The sequence below is a fragment of the Phyllobates terribilis genome, unplaced genomic scaffold (assembly GCF_046119375.1).
Source record: "Phyllobates terribilis strain yellow unplaced genomic scaffold, ASM4611937v1 Scaffold_8__6_contigs__length_399053987, whole genome shotgun sequence".
Classification (NCBI taxonomy): Eukaryota; Metazoa; Chordata; class Amphibia; order Anura; family Dendrobatidae; genus Phyllobates; species Phyllobates terribilis.
The window spans coordinates 391,024,882-391,043,292 of NW_027362768.1; the positions used below are offsets into that span (position 1 = coordinate 391,024,882).

The following is an 18,411-nucleotide window of genomic DNA, read 5'->3' on the forward strand; positions in this document are numbered from 1 at the left end:
CCTCCTGTATTATACTCCAGAGCTGCACTCACTATTCTGCTGCTGCAGTCACTGTGTACATACATTACTGATCCTGAGTTACATCCTGTATTATACTCCAGAGCTGCACTCACTATTCTGCTGGTGGAGTCACTGTGTACATACATTACATTACTGATCCTGAGTTACATCCTGTATTATACTCCAGAGCTGCACTCACTATTCTGCTGGTGCAGTCACTGTGTACATACATTACATTACTAATCCTGAGTTACATCCTGCATTTTACTCCAGAGCTGCACTCACTATTCTGCTGGTGCAGTCACTGTGTACATACATTACATTACTGATCCTGAGTTACATCCTGTTTTATACTCCAGAGCTGCACTCACTATTCTGCTGGTGCAGTCACTGTGTACATACATTACATTACTGATCCTGAGTTACATCCTGTATTATACTCCAGAGCTGCACTCACTATTCTGCTGGTGCAGTCACTGTGTACATACATTACATTACTGATCCTGAGTTACATCCTGTATTATACTCCAGAGCTGCACTCACTATTCTGCTGGTGCAGTCACTGTGTACATACATTACATTACTGATCCTGAGTTACATCCTGTATTATACTCCAGAGCTGCACTCACTATTCTGCTGGTGCAGTCACTGTGTACATACATTACATTACTGATCCTGAGTTACCTCCTGTATTATACCCCAGAGCTGCACTCACTATTCTGCGGGTGCAGTCACTGTGTACATACATTACATTACTGATCCTGAGTTACCTCCTGTATTATACCCCAGAGCTGCACTCACTATTCTGCTGGTGGAGTCACTGTGTACATACATTACATTACTGATCCTGAGTTACCTCCTGTATTATACCCCAGAGCTGCACTCACTATTCTGCTGGTGGAGTCACTGTGTTCATACATTACATTACTGATCCTGAGTTACATCCTGTATTATACCCCAGAGCTGCACTCACTATTCTGCTGGTGCAGTCACTGTGTACATACATATATTACTGATCCTGAGTTACATCCTGTATTTTACTCCAGAGCTGCACTCACTATTCTGCTGGTGCAGTCACTGTGTACATACATTACATTACTGATCCTGAGTTACATCCTGTATTATACTCCAGAGCTGCGCTCACTATTCTGCTGGTGCAGTCACTGTGTACATACATTACATTTCTGATCCTGAGTTACATCCTGTATTATCCTCCTGAGCTGCACTCACTATTCTGCTGGTGTAGTCACTGTGTACATACATTACATTTCTGATCCTGAGTTACATCCTGTATTATACTCCAGAGCTGCGCTCACTATTCTGCTGGTGCAGTCACTGTGTACATACATTACATTACTGATCCTGAGTTACCTCCTGTATTATACTCCAGAGCTGCACTCACTATTCTGCTGGTGCAGTCACTGTGTACATACATTACATTACTGATCCTGAGTTACATCCTGTATTATACTCCAGAGCTGCACTCACTATTCTGCTGGTGCAGTCACTGTGTACATACATTACATTACTGATCCTGAGTTACATCCTGTATTAGACTCCAGAGCTGCACTCACTATTCTGCTGGTGCAGTCACTGTGTACATACATTACATTACTGATCCTGAGTTACCTCCTGTATTATACTCCAGAGCTGCACTCACTATTCTGCTGGTGCAGTCACTGTGTACATACATTACTGATCCTGAGTTACCTCCTGTATTATACTCCAGAGCTGCACTCACTATTCTGCTGGTGCAGTCACTGTGTACATACATTACATTACTGATCCTGAGTTACATCCTGTATTAGACTCCAGAGCTGCACTCACTATTCTGCTGGTGCAGTCACTGTGTACATACATTACATTACTGATCCTGAGTTACCTCCTGTATTATACTCCAGAGCTGCACTCACTATTCTGCTGGTGCAGTCACTGTGTACATACATTACATTACTGATCCTGAGTTACCTCCTGTATTATACTCCAGAGCTGCACTCACTATTCTGCTGCTGCAGTCACTGTGTACATACATTACATTACTGATCCTGAGTTACATCCTGTATTATACCCCAGAGCTGCACTCACTATTCTGCTGGTGCAGTCACTGTGCACATACATTACATTACTGATCCTGAGTTACCTCCTGTATTATACTCCAGAGCTGCACTCACTATTCTGCTGCTGCAGTCACTGTGTACATACATTACATTACTGATCCTGAGTTACATCCTGTATTATACCCCAGAGCTGCACTCACTATTCTGCTGGTGCAGTCACTGTGCACATACATTACATTACTGATCCTGAGTTACATCCTGTATTATACTCCAGAGCTGCACTCACTATTCTGCTGGTGGAGTCACTGTGTACATACATTACATTACTGATCCTGAGTTACATCCTGTATTATACTCCAGAGCTGCACTCACTATTCTGCTGGAGCAGTCACTGTGTACACACATTACATTACTGATCCTGAGTTACCTCCTGTATTATACTCCAGAGCTGCACTCACTATTCTGCTGGTGCAGTCACTGTGTACATACATTACATTACTAATCCTGAGTTACATCCTGCATTTTACTCCAGAGCTGCACTCACTATTCTGCTGGTGCAGTCACTGTGTACATACATTACATTACTGATCCTGAGTTACATCCTGTTTTATACTCCAGAGCTGCACTCACTATTCTGCTGGTGCAGTCACTGTGTACATACATTACATTACTGATCCTGAGTTACATCCTGTATTATACTCCAGAGCTGCACTCACTATTCTGCTGGTGCAGTCACTGTGTACATACATTACATTACTGATCCTGAGTTACATCCTGTATTATACTCCAGAGCTGCACTCACTATTCTGCTGGTGCAGTCACTGTGTACATACATTACATTACTGATCCTGAGTTACCTCCTGCATTATACCCCAGAGCTGCACTCACTATTCTGCGGGTGCAGTCACTGTGTACATACATTACATTACTGATCCTGAGTTACCTCCTGTATTATACCCCAGAGCTGCACTCACTATTCTGCTGGTGGAGTCACTGTGTACATACATTACATTACTGATCCTGAGTTACCTCCTGTATTATACCCCAGAGCTGCACTCACTATTCTGCTGGTGGAGTCACTGTGTACATACATTACATTACTGATCCTGAGTTACATCCTGTATTTTACTCCAGAGCTGCACTCACTATTCTGCTGGTGCAGTCACTGTGTACATACATTACATTACTGATCCTGAGTTACATCCTGTATTATACTCCAGAGCTGCACTCACTATTCTGCTGGTGCAGTCACTGTGTACATACATTACATTACTGATCCTGAGTTACCTCCTGTATTATCCTCCTGAGCTGCACTCACTATTCTGCTGGTGTAGTCACTGTGTACATACATTACATTTCTGATCCTGAGTTACATCCTGTATTATACTCCAGAGCTGCGCTCACTATTCTGCTGGTGCAGTCACTGTGTACATACATTACTGATCCTGAGTTACCTCCTGTATTATACTCCACAGCTGCACTCACTATTCTGCTGGTGCAGTCACTGTGTACATACATTACATTACTGATCCTGAGTTACATCCTGTATTATACTCCAGAGCTGCACTCACTATTCTGCTGGTGCAGTCACTGTGTACATACATTACATTACTGATCCTGAGTTACATCCTGTATTATCCTCCAGAGCTGCACTCACTGTTCTGCTGGTGCAGTCACTGTGTACATACATTACATTACTGATCCTGATTTACCTCCTGTATTATACTCCAGAGCTGCACTCCCTATTCTGCTGGTGCAGTCACTGTGTACATACATTACATTACTGATCCGGAGTTACCTCCTGTATTATACTCCAGAGCTGCACTCACTATTCTGCTGGTGCAGTCACTGTGTACATACATTACATTACTGATCCTGAGTTACATCCTGTATTATCCTCCAGAGCTGCACTCACTATTCTGCTGGTGCAGTCACCGTGTACATACATTACATTACTGATCTTGAGTTACATCCTGTATTATACTCCAGTGCTGCACTCACTATTCTGCTGGTGCAGTCACCGTGTACATACATTACATTACTGATCCTGAGTTACATCCTGTATTATACTCCAGAGCTGCACTCACTATTCTGCTGGTGCAGTCACTGTGTACATACATTACATTACTGATCCTGAGTTACATCCTATATTATACCCCAGAGCTGCACTCACTATTCTGCTGGTGCAGTCACTGTGTACATACATTACATTACTGATCCTGAGTTACCTCCTGTATTATACTCCAGAGCTGCACTCACTATTCTGCTGGTGCAGTCACTGTGTACATACATTACATTACTGATCCTGAGTTACATCCTATATTATACTCCAGAGCTGCACTCACTATTCTGCTGGTGCAGTCACTGTGTACATACATTACATTACTGATCCTGAGTTACCTCCTGTATTATACTCCAGAGCTGCACTCACTATTCTGCTGGTGCAGTCACTGTGTACATACATTACATTACTGATCCTGAGTTACATCCTGTTTTATACTCCAGAGCTGCACTCACTATTCTGCTGGTGCAGTCACTGTGTACATACATTACATTACTGATCCTGAGTTACATCCTGTATTATACTCCAGAGCTGCACTCACTATTCTGCTGGTGCAGTCACTGTGTACATACATTACATTACTGATCCTGAGTTACCTCCTGTATTATACCCCAGAGCTGCACTCACTATTCTGCTGGTGCAGTCACTGTGTACATACATATATTACTGATCCTGAGTTACATCCTGTATTTTACTCCAGAGCTGCACTCACTATTCTGCTGGTGCAGTCACTGTGTACATACATTACATTACTGATCCTGAGTTACATTCTGTATTATACTCCAGAGCTGCACTCACTATTCTGCTGGTGCAGTCACTGTGTACATACATTACATTACTGATCCTGAGTTACATCCTGTATTATACCCCAGAGCTGCACTCACTATTCTGCTGGTGCAGTCACTGTGTACATACATTACATTACTGATCCTGAGTTACATCCTGTATTATACTCCAGAGCTGCACTCACTATTCTGCTGGTGCAGTCACTGTGTACATACATTACATTACTGATCCTGAGTTACCTCCTGTATTATACTCCAGAGCTGCACTCACTGTTCTGCTGGTGCAGTCACTGTGTACATACATTACTGATCCTGAGTTACATCCTGTATTATACTCCAGAGCTGCACTCACTATTCTGCTGCTGCAGTCACTGTGTACATACATTACATTACTGATCCTGAGTTACATCCTGTATTATACCCCAGAGCTGCACTCACTATTCTGCTGGTGCAGTCACTGTGTACATACATTACATTACTGATCCTGAGTTACCTCCTGTATTATACTCCAGAGCTGCACTCACTATTCTGCTGCTGCAGTCACTGTGTACATACATTACATTACTGATCCTGAGTTACATCCTGTATTATACCCCAGAGCTGCACTCACTATTCTGCTGGTGCAGTCACTGTGTACATACATTACATTACTGATCCTGAGTTACCTCCTGTATTATACTCCAGAGCTGCACTCACTATTCTGCTGGTGCAGTCACTGTGTACATACATTACTGATCCTGAGTTACATCCTGTATTATACTCCAGAGCTGCACTCACTATTCTGCTGGTGCAGTCACTGTGTACATATATTACATTACTGATCCTGAGTTACATCCTGTATTAGACTCCAGAGCTGCACTCACTATTCTGCTGGTGCAGTCACTGTGTACATACATTACATTACTGATCCTGAGTTACCTCCTGTATTATACTCCAGAGCTGCACTCACTATTCTGCTGGTGCAGTCACTGTGTACATACATTACATTACTGATCCTGAGTTACCTCCTGTATTATACTCCAGAGCTGCACTCACTATTCTGCTGGTGCAGTCACTGTGTACATACATTACTGATCCTGAGTTACCTCCTGTATTATACTCCAGAGCTGCACTCACTATTCTGCTGGTGCAGTCACTGTGTACATACATTACTGATCCTGAGTTACATCCTGTATTATACTCCAGAGCTGCACTCACTATTCTGCTGGTGGAGTCACTGTGTACATACATTACATTACTGATCCTGAGTTACATCCTGTATTATACTCCAGAGCTGCACTCACTATTCTGCTGGTGCAGTCACTGTGTACATACATTACATTACTGATCCTGAGTTACATCCTGCATTTTACTCCAGAGCTGCACTCACTATTCTGCTGGTGCAGTCACTGTGTACATACATTACATTACTGATCCTGAGTTACATCCTGTTTTATACTCCAGAGCTGCACTCACTATTCTGCTGGTGCAGTCACTGTGTACATACATTACATTACTGATCCTGAGTTACATCCTGTATTATACTCCAGAGCTGCACTCACTATTCTGCTGGTGCAGTCACTTTGTACATACATTACATTACTGATCCTGAGTTACATCCTGTATTATACTCCAGAGCTGCACTCACTATTCTGCTGGTGCAGTCACTGTGTACATACATTACATTACTGATCCTGAGTTACCTCCTGTATTATACCCCAGAGCTGCACTCACTATTCTGCGGGTGCAGTCACTGTGTACATACATTACATTACTGATCCTGAGTTACCTCCTGTATTATACCCCAGAGCTGCACTCACTATTCTGCTGGTGGAGTCACTGTGTACATACATATATTACTGATCCTGAGTTACATCCTGTATTTTACTCCAGAGCTGCACTCACTATTCTGCTGGTGCAGTCACTGTGTACATACATTACATTACTGATCCTGAGTTACATCCTGTATTATACTCCAGAGCTGCACTCACTATTCTGCTGGTGCAGTCACTGTGTACATACATTACATTACTGATCCTGAGTTACCTCCTGTATTATCCTCCTGAGCTGCACTCACTATTCTGCTGGTGTAGTCACTGTGTACATACATTACATTACTGATCCTGAGTTACATCCTGTATTATACTCCAGAGCTGCACTCACTATTCTGCTGGTGCAGTCACTGTGTACATACATTACATTACTGATCCTGAGTTACATCCTGTATTATACTCCAGAGCTGCACTCACTATTCTGCTGGTGCAGTCACTGTGTACATACATTACATTACTGATCCTGAGTTACATCCTGTATTATACTCCAGAGCTGCACTCACTATTCTGCTGGTGCAGTCACTGTGTACATACATTACATTACTGATCCTGAGTTACCTCCTGTATTATACCCCAGAGCTGCACTCACTATTCTGCGGGTGCAGTCACTGTGTACATACATTACATTACTGATCCTGAGTTACCTCCTGTATTATACCCCAGAGCTGCACTCACTATTCTGCTGGTGGAGTCACTGTGTACATACATATATTACTGATCCTGAGTTACATCCTGTATTTTACTCCAGAGCTGCACTCACTATTCTGCTGGTGCAGTCACTGTGTACATACATTACATTACTGATCCTGAGTTACATCCTGTATTATACTCCAGAGCTGCACTCACTATTCTGCTGGTGCAGTCACTGTGTACATACATTACATTACTGATCCTGAGTTACCTCCTGTATTATCCTCCTGAGCTGCACTCACTATTCTGCTGGTGTAGTCACTGTGTACATACATTACATTTCTGATCCTGAGTTACATCCTGTATTATACTCCAGAGCTGCGCTCACTATTCTGCTGGTGCAGTCACTGTGTACATACATTACTGATCCTGAGTTACCTCCTGTATTATACTCCAGAGCTGCACTCACTATTCTGCTGGTGCAGTCACTGTGTACATACATTACATTACTGATCCTGAGTTACATCCTGTATTATACTCCAGAGCTGCACTCACTATTCTGCTGGTGCAGTCACTGTGTACATACATTACATTACTGATCCTGAGTTACATCCTGTATTATACTCCAGAGCTGCACTCACTATTCTGCTGGTGCAGTCACTGTGTACATACATTACATTACTGATCCTGAGTTACATCCTGTATTATCCTCCAGAGCTGCACTCACTGTTCTGCTGGTGCAGTCACTGTGTACATACATTACATTACTGATCCTGATTTACCTCCTGTATTATACTCCAGAGCTGCACTCCCTATTCTGCTGGTGCAGTCACTGTGTACATACATTACATTACTGATCCTGAGTTACCTCCTGTATTATACTCCAGAGCTGCACTCACTATTCTGCTGGTGCAGTCACTGTGTACATACATTACATTACTGATCCGGAGTTACCTCCTGTATTATACTCCAGAGCTGCACTCACTATTCTGCTGGTGCAGTCACTGTGTACATACATTACATTACTGATCCTGAGTTACATCCTGTATTATCCTCCAGAGCTGCACTCACTATTCTGCTGGTGCAGTCACCGTGTACATACATTACATTACTGATCTTGAGTTACATCCTGTATTATACTCCAGTGCTGCACTCACTATTCTGCTGGTGCAGTCACTGTGTACATACATTACATTACTGATCCTGAGTTACATCCTGTATTATACTCCAGAGCTGCACTCACTATTCTGCTGGTGCAGTCACCGTGTACATACATTACATTACTGATCTTGAGTTACATCCTGTATTATACCCCAGAGCTGCACTCACTATTCTGCTGGTGCAGTCACTGAGTACATACATTACATTACTGATCCTGAGTTACATCCTGTATTATACTCCAGAGCTGCACTCACTATTCTGCTGGTGCAGTCACTGTGTACATACATTACATTACTGATCCTGAGTTACATCCTGTATTATACCCCAGAGCTGCACTCACTATTCTGCTGGTGCAGTCACTGTGTACATACATTACATTACTGATCCTGAGTTACCTCCTGTATTATACTCCAGAGCTGCACTCACTATTCTGCTGGTGCATTCACTGTGTACATACATTACATTACTGATCCTGAGTTACATCCTGTATTATACCCCAGAGCTGCACTCACTATTCTGCTGGTGCAGTCACTGTGTACATACATTACATTACTGATCCTGAGTTACCTCCTGTATTATACTCCAGAGCTGCACTCACTATTCTGCTGGTGCAGTCACTGTGTACATACATTACATTACTGATCCTGAGTTACATCCTGTATTATACCCCAGAGCTGCACTCACTATTCTGCTGGTGCAGTCACTGTGTACATACATTACATTACTGATCCTGAGTTACCTCCTGTATTATACCCCAGAGCTGCACTCACTATTCTGCTGGTGCAGTCACTGTGTACATACATTACATTACTGATCCTGAGTTACCTCCTGTATTATACTCCAGAGCTGCACTCACTATTCTGCTGGTGCAGTCACTGTGTACATACATTACATTACTGATCCTGAGTTACATCCTGTATTATACCCCAGAGCTGCACTCACTATTCTGCTGGTGCAGTCACTGTGTACATACATTACATTACTGATCCTGAGTTACCTCCTGTATTATACTCCAGAGCTGCATTCGCTATTCTGCTGGTGCAGTCACTGTGTACATACATTACATTACTGATCCTGAGTTACATCCTGTATTATACTCCAGAGCTGCACTCACTATTCTGCTGGTGCAGTCACTGTGTACATACATTACATTACTGATCCTGAGTTACATCCTGTATTATACTCCAGAGCTGCACTCACTATTCTGCTGGTGCAGTCACTGTGTACATACATTACATTACTGATCCTGAGTTACCTCCTGTATTATACCCCAGAGCTGCACTCACTATTCTGCGGGTGCAGTCACTGTGTACATACATTACATTACTGATCCTGAGTTACCTCCTGTATTATACCCCAGAGCTGCGCTCACTATTCTGCTGGTGGAGTCACTGTGTACATACATTACATTACTGATCCTGAGTTACCTCCTGTATTATACTCCAGAGCTGCGCTCACTATTCTGCTGGTGCAGTCACTGTGTACATACATTACATTACTGATCCTGAGTTACATCCTGTATTATACCCCAGAGCTGCACTCCCTATTCTGCTGGTGGAGTCACTGTGTACATACATTACATTACTGATCCTGAGTTACCTCCTGTATTATACCCCAGAGCTGCACTCACTATTCTGCTGGTGCAGTCACTGTGTACATACATATATTACTGATCCTGAGTTACATCCTGTATTATACCCCAGAGCTGCACTCACTATTCTGCTGGTGCAGTCACTGTGTACATACATTACATTACTGATCCTGAGTTACCTCCTGTATTATACTCCAGAGCTGCACTCACTATTCTGCTGGTGCAGTCACTGTGTACATACATTACATTACTGATCCTGAGTTACATCCTGTATTTTACTCCAGAGCTGCACTCACTATTCTGCTGGTGCAGTCACTGTGTACATACATTACATTACTGATCCTGATTTACATCCTGTATTATACCCCAGAGCTGCACTCACTATTCTGCTGGTGCAGTCACTGTGTACATACATTACATTACTGATCCTGAGTTACATCCTGTATTATACTCCAGAGCTGCACTCACTATTCTGCTGGTGGGGTCACTGTGTACATACATTACATTACTGATCCTGAGTTACCTCCTGTATTATACCCCAGAGCTGCACTCACTATTCTGCTGGTGCAGTCACTGTGTACATACATTACATTACTGATCCTGAGTTACATCCTGTATTATACTCCAGAGCTGCACTCACTATTCTGCTGGTGCAGTCACTGTGTACATACATTACATTACTGATCCTGAGTTACATCCTGTATTATACCCCAGAGCTGCACTCACTATTCTGCTGGTGCAGTCACTGTGTACATACATTACATTACTGATCCTGAGTTACATCCTGTATTATACCCCAGAGCTGCACTCACTATTCTGCTGGTCCAGCCACTGTGTACATACATTACATTACTGATCCTGAGTTACATCCTGTATTATACCCCAGAGCTGCACTCACTATTCTGCTGGTGCAGTCACTGTGTACATACATTACATTACTGATCCTGAGTTACATCCTGTATTATACTCAAGAGCTGCACTCACTATTCTGCTGGTGGGGTCACTGTGTACATACATTACATTACTGATCCTGAGTTACCTCCTGTATTATACTCCAGAGCTGCACTCACTATTCTGCTGGTGGAGTCACTGTGTACATACATTACATTACTGATCCTGAGTTACATCCTGTATTATACCCCAGAGCTGCACTCACTATTCTGCTGGTGCAGTCACTGTGTACATACATTACATTACTGATCCTGAGTTACATCCTGTATTATACTCCAGAGCTGCACTCACTATTCTGCTGGTGCAGTCACGGTGTACATACATTACATTACTGATCCTGAGTTACCTCCTGTATTATACCCCAGAGCTGCACTCACTATTCTGCTGGTGCAGTCACTGTGTACATACATTACATTACTGATCCTGAGTTACATCCTGTATTATACTCCAGAGCTGCACTCACTATTCTGCTGGTGCAGTCACTGTGTACATACATTACATTACTGATCCTGAGTTACATCCTGTATTATACCCCAGAGCTGCACTCACTATTCTGCTGGTGCAGTCACTGTGTACATACATTACATTACTGATCCTGAGTTACATCCTGTATTATACCCCAGAGCTGCACTCACTATTCTGCTGGTGCAGTCACTGTGTACATACATTACATTACTAATCCTGAGTTACCTCCTGTATTATACTCCAGAGCTGCACTCACTATTTTGCTGGTCCAGCCACTGTGTACATACATTACATTACTGATCCTGAGTTACATCCTGTATTATACTCCAGAGCTGCACTCACTATTCTGCTGGTGCAGTCACTGTGTACATACATTACATTACTGATCCTGAGTTACATCCTGTATTATACCCCAGAGCTGCACTCACTATTCTGCTGGTGCAGTCACTGTGTACATACATTACATTACTGATCCTGAGTTACATCCTGTATTATACTCCAGAGCTGCACTCACTATTCTGCTGGTGGGGTCACTGTGTACATACATTACATTACTGATCCTGAGTTACCTCCTGTATTATACTCCAGAGCTGCACTCACTATTCTGCTGGTGCAGTCACTGTGTACATACATTACATTACTGATCCTGAGTTACATCCTGTATTATACTCCAGAGCTGCACTCACTATTCTGCTGGTGCAGTCACTGTGTACATACATTACATTACTGATCCTGAGTTACCTCCATTATTATACTCCAGAGCTGCACTCACTATTCTGCTGGTGCAGTCACTGTGTACATACATTACATTACTGATCCTGAGTTACATCCTGTATTATACTCCAGAGCTGCACTCACTATTCTGCTGGTGGGGTCACTGTGTACATACATTACATTACTGATCCTGAGTTACCTCCTGTATTATACTCCAGAGCTGCACTCACTATTCTGCTGGTGCAGTCACTGTGTACATACATTACATTACTGATCCTGAGTTACATCCTGTATTATACTCCAGAGCTGCACTCACTATTCTGCTGGTGCAGTCACTGTGTACATACATTACATTACTGATCCTGAGTTACCTCCATTATTATACTCCAGAGCTGCACTCACTATTCTGCTGGTGCAGTCACTGTGTACATACATTACATTACTGATCCTGAGTTACCTCCTGTATTATACCCCAGAGCTGCACTCACTATTCTGCTGGTGCAGTCACTGTGTACATACATTACATTACTGATCCTGAGTTACCTCCTGTATTATACTCCAGAGCTGCACTCACTATTCTGCTGGTGCAGTCACTGTGTACATACATTACATTACTGATCCTGAGTTACATCCTGTATTATACCCCAGAGCTGCACTCACTATTCTGCTGGTGCAGTCACTGTGTACATACATTACATTACTGATCCTGAGTTACCTCCTGTATTATACTCCAGAGCTGCATTCGCTATTCTGCTGGTGCAGTCACTGTGTACATACATTACATTACTGATCCTGAGTTACATCCTGTATTATACTCCAGAGCTGCACTCACTATTCTGCTGGTGCAGTCACTGTGTACATACATTACATTACTGATCCTGAGTTACATCCTGTATTATTCTCCAGAGCTGCACTCACTATTCTGCTGGTGCAGTCACTGTGTACATACATTACATTACTGATCCTGAGTTACCTCCTGTATTATACCCCAGAGCTGCACTCACTATTCTGCGGGTGCAGTCACTGTGTACATACATTACATTACTGATCCTGAGTTACCTCCTGTATTATACCCCAGAGCTGCGCTCACTATTCTGCTGGTGGAGTCACTGTGTACATACATTACATTACTGATCCTGAGTTACCTCCTGTATTATACCCCAGAGCTGCACTCCCTATTCTGCTGGTGGAGTCACTGTGTACATACATTACATTACTGATCCTGAGTTACCTCCTGTATTATACCCCAGAGCTGCACTCACTATTCTGCTGGTGCAGTCACTGTGTACATACATTACATTACTGATCCTGAGTTACCTCCTGTATTATACTCCAGAGCTGCACTCACTATTCTGCTGGTGCAGTCACTGTGTACATACATTACATTACTGATCCTGAGTTACCTCCTGTATTATACTCCAGAGCTGCACTCACTATTCTGCTGGTGCAGTCACTGTGTACATACATTACATTACTGATCCTGAGTTACATCCTGTATTTTACTCCAGAGCTGCACTCACTATTCTGCTGGTGCAGTCACTGTGTACATACATTACATTACTGATCCTGATTTACATCCTGTATTATACCCCAGAGCTGCACTCACTATTCTGCTGGTGCAGTCACTGTGTACATACATTACATTACTGATCCTGAGTTACATCCTGTATTATACTCCAGAGCTGCACTCACTATTCTGCTGGTGCAGTCACTGTGTACATATATTACTGATCCTGAGTTACATCCTGTATTATACCCCAGAGCTGCACTCACTATTCTGCTGGTGCAGTCACTGTGTACATACATTACATTACTGATCCTGAGTTACCTCCTGTATTATACTCCAGAGCTGCACTCACTATTCTGCTGGTGCAGTCACTGTGTACATACATTACATTACTGATCCTGAGTTACATCCTGTATTTTACTCCAGAGCTGCACTCACTATTCTGCTGGTGCAGTCACTGTGTACATACATTACATTACTGATCCTGATTTACATCCTGTATTATACCCCAGAGCTGCACTCACTATTCTGCTGGTGCAGTCACTGTGTACATACATTACATTACTGATCCTGAGTTACATCCTGTATTATACTCCAGAGCTGCACTCACTATTCTGCTGGTGGGGTCACTGTGTACATACATTACATTACTGATCCTGAGTTACCTCCTGTATTATACCCCAGAGCTGCACTCACTATTCTGCTGGTGCAGTCACTGTGTACATACATTACATTACTGATCCTGAGTTACATCCTGTATTATACTCCAGAGCTGCACTCACTATTCTCCTGGTGCAGTCACTGTGTACATACATTACATTACTGATCCTGAGTTACATCCTGTATTATACCCCAGAGCTGCACTCACTATTCTGCTGGTGCAGTCACTGTGTACATACATTACATTACTGATCCTGAGTTACATCCTGTATTATACCCCAGAGCTGCACTCACTATTCTGCTGGTCCAGCCACTGTGTACATACATTACATTACTGATCCTGAGTTACATCCTGTATTATACCCCAGAGCTGCACTCACTATTCTGCTGGTGCAGTCACTGTGTACATACATTACATTACTGATCCTGAGTTACATCCTGTATTATACTCAAGAGCTGCACTCACTATTCTGCTGGTGGGGTCACTGTGTACATACATTACATTACTGATCCTGAGTTACCTCCTGTATTATACTCCAGAGCTGCACTCACTATTCTGCTGGTGGAGTCACTGTGTACATACATTACATTACTGATCCTGAGTTACATCCTGTATTATACCCCAGAGCTGCCCTCACTATTCTGCTGGTGCAGTCACGGTGTACATACATTACATTACTGATCCTGAGTTACCTCCTGTATTATACCCCAGAGCTGCACTCACTATTCTGCTGGTGCAGTCACTGTGTACATACATTACATTACTGATCCTGAGTTACATCCTGTATTATACTCCAGAGCTGCACTCACTATTCTGCTGGTGCAGTCACTGTGTACATACATTACATTACTGATCCTGAGTTACATCCTGTATTATACCCCAGAGCTGCACTCACTATTCTGCTGGTGCAGTCACTGTGTACATACATTACATTACTGATCCTGAGTTACATCCTGTATTATACCCCAGAGCTGCACTCACTATTCTGCTGGTGCAGTCACTGTGTACATACATTACATTACTAATCCTGAGTTACCTCCTGTATTATACTCCAGAGCTGCACTCACTATTTTGCTGGTCCAGCCACTGTGTACATACATTACATTACTGATCCTGAGTTACATCCTGTATTATACCCCAGAGCTGCACTCACTATTCTGCTGGTGCAGTCACTGTGTACATACATTACATTACTGATCCTGAGTTACATCCTGTATTATACTCCAGAGCTGCACTCACTATTCTGCTGGTGGGGTCACTGTGTACATACATTACATTACTGATCCTGAGTTACCTCCTGTATTATACTCCAGAGCTGCACTCACTATTCTGCTGGTGCAGTCACTGTGTACATACATTACATTACTGATCCTGAGTTACATCCTGTATTATACTCCAGAGCTGCACTCACTATTCTGCTGGTGCAGTCACTGTGTACATACATTACATTACTGATCCTGAGTTACCTCCATTATTATACTCCAGAGCTGCACTCACTATTCTGCTGGTGCAGTCACTGTGTACATACATTACATTACTGATCCTGAGTTACATACTGTATTATACCCCAGAGCTGCACTCACTATTCTGCTGGTGCAGTCACTGTGTACATACATTACATTACTGATCCTGAGTTACCTCCTGTATTATACTCCAGAGCTGCACTCACTATTCTGCTGGTGCAGTCACTGTGTACATACATTACATTACTGATCCTGAGTTACCTCCTGTATTATACTCCAGAGCTGCACTCACTATTCTGCTGGTGCAGTCACTGTGTACATACATTACATTACTGATCCTGAGTTACATCCTGTATTATACTCCAGAGCTGCACTCACTATTCTGCTGGTGCAGTCACTGTGTACATACATTACATTACTGATCCTGAGTTACATCCTGTATTATACTCCAGAGCTGCACTCACTATTCTGCTGGTGTATTCACTGTGTACATACATTACATTACTGATCCTGAGTTACATCCTGTATTATACTCCAGAGCTGCACTCACTATTCTGCTGGTGCAGTCACTGTGTACATACATTACATTACTGATCCTGAGTTACATCCTGTATTATACTCCAGAGCTGCACTCACTATTCTGCTGGTGCAGTCACTGTGTACATACATTACATTACTGATCCTGAGTTACATCCTGTATTATACTCCAGAGCTGCACTCACTATTCTGCTGGTGCCGTCACTGTGTACGTACATTACATTACTGATCCTGAGTTACCTCCTGTATTATACTCCAGAGCTGCACTCACTATTCTGCTGGTGCAGCCACTGTGTACATACATTACATTACTGATCCTGAGTTACATCCTGTATTATACTCCAGAGCTGCACTCACTATTCTGCTGGTGCAGTCACTGTGTACATACATTACAATACTGATCCTGAGTTAACTCCTGTATTATACTCCAGAGCTGCACTCACTATTCTGCTGGTGCAGTCACTGTGTACATGCATTACATTACTGATCCTGAGTTAACTCCTGTATTATACCCCAGAGCTGCACTCACTATTCTGCTGGTCCAGCCACTGTGTACATACATTACATTACTGATCCTGAGTTAACTCCTGTATTATACCCCAGAGCTGCACTCACTATTCTGCTGGTGCAGTCACTGTGTATATACATTACATTACTGATCCTGAGATACATCCTGTATTATACCCCGGAGCTGCACTCACTATTCTGCTGGTGCAGTCACTGTGTACATACATTACATTACTGATCCTGAGTTACATCCTGTATTAGACTCCAGAGCTGCACTCACTATTCTGCTGGTGCAGTCACTGTGTACATACATTACATTACTGATCCTGAGTTACCTCCTGTATTATACTCCAGAGCTGCACTCACTATTCTGCTGGTGCAGTCACCGTGTACATATATTACATTACTGATCCTGAGTTACCTCCTGTATTATACTCCAGAGCTGCACTCACTATTCTGCTGGTGCAGTCACTGTGTACATACATTACATTACTGATCCTGAGTTACATCCTGTATTATACTCCAGAGCTGCACTCACTATTCTGCTGGTGCAGTCACTGAGTACATACATTACATTATTGATCCTGAGTTACATCCTGTATTATACTCCAGAGCTGCACTCACTATTCTGCTGGTGCAGTCACTGTGCACATACATTACATTACTGATCCTGAGTTACATCCTGTATTATACTCCAGAGCTGCACTCACTATTCTGCTGGTGCAGTCACTGTGTACATACATTACATTACTGATCCTGAGTTACATCCTGTATTATACCCCAGAGCTGCACTCACTATTCTGCTGGTGCAGTCACTGTGTACATACATTACATTACTGATCCTGAGTTACATCCTGCATTATACTCCAGAGCTGCACTCACTATTCTGCTGGTGCAGTCACTGTGTACATACATGACATTACTGATCCTGAGTTACATCCTGTATTATACTCCAGAGCTGCACTCACTATTCTGCTGGTGCAGTCACTGTGTACATACATTACATTACTGATCCTGAGTTACATCCTGTATTATCCTCCAGAGCTGCACTCACTATTCTGCTGGTGCAGTCACTGTGTACATACATTACATTACTGATCCTGAGTTACCTCCTGTATTATACCCCAGAGCTGCACTCACTATTCTGCTGGTGCAGTCACTGTGTACATACATTACATTACTGATCCTGAGTTACATCCTGCATTATACTCCAGAGCTGCACTCACTATTCTGCTGGTGCAGTCACTGTGTACATACATTACATTACTGATCCTGAGTTACCTCCTGTATTATACCCCAGAGCTGCACTCACTATTCTGCTGGTGCAGTCACTGTGTACATACATTACATTACTGATCCTGAGTTACCTCCTGTATTATACTCCAGAGCTGCACTCACTATTCTGCTGGTGCAGTCACTGTGTACATACATTACATTACTGATCCTGAGTTACATCCTGTATTATACCCCAGAGCTGCACTCACTATTCTTCTGGTGCAGTCACTGTGT

General features: G+C 42.9%; 1 protein-coding gene across 3 annotated transcripts in view; it reads left to right on the forward strand.

The window, feature by feature from the left end:
* The window catches only part of MST1 (macrophage stimulating 1), a 98,565-nt gene that overhangs the window by 31,989 nt on the left and 48,165 nt on the right, over nucleotides 1-18,411 (forward strand). The window lies entirely within an intron of this gene.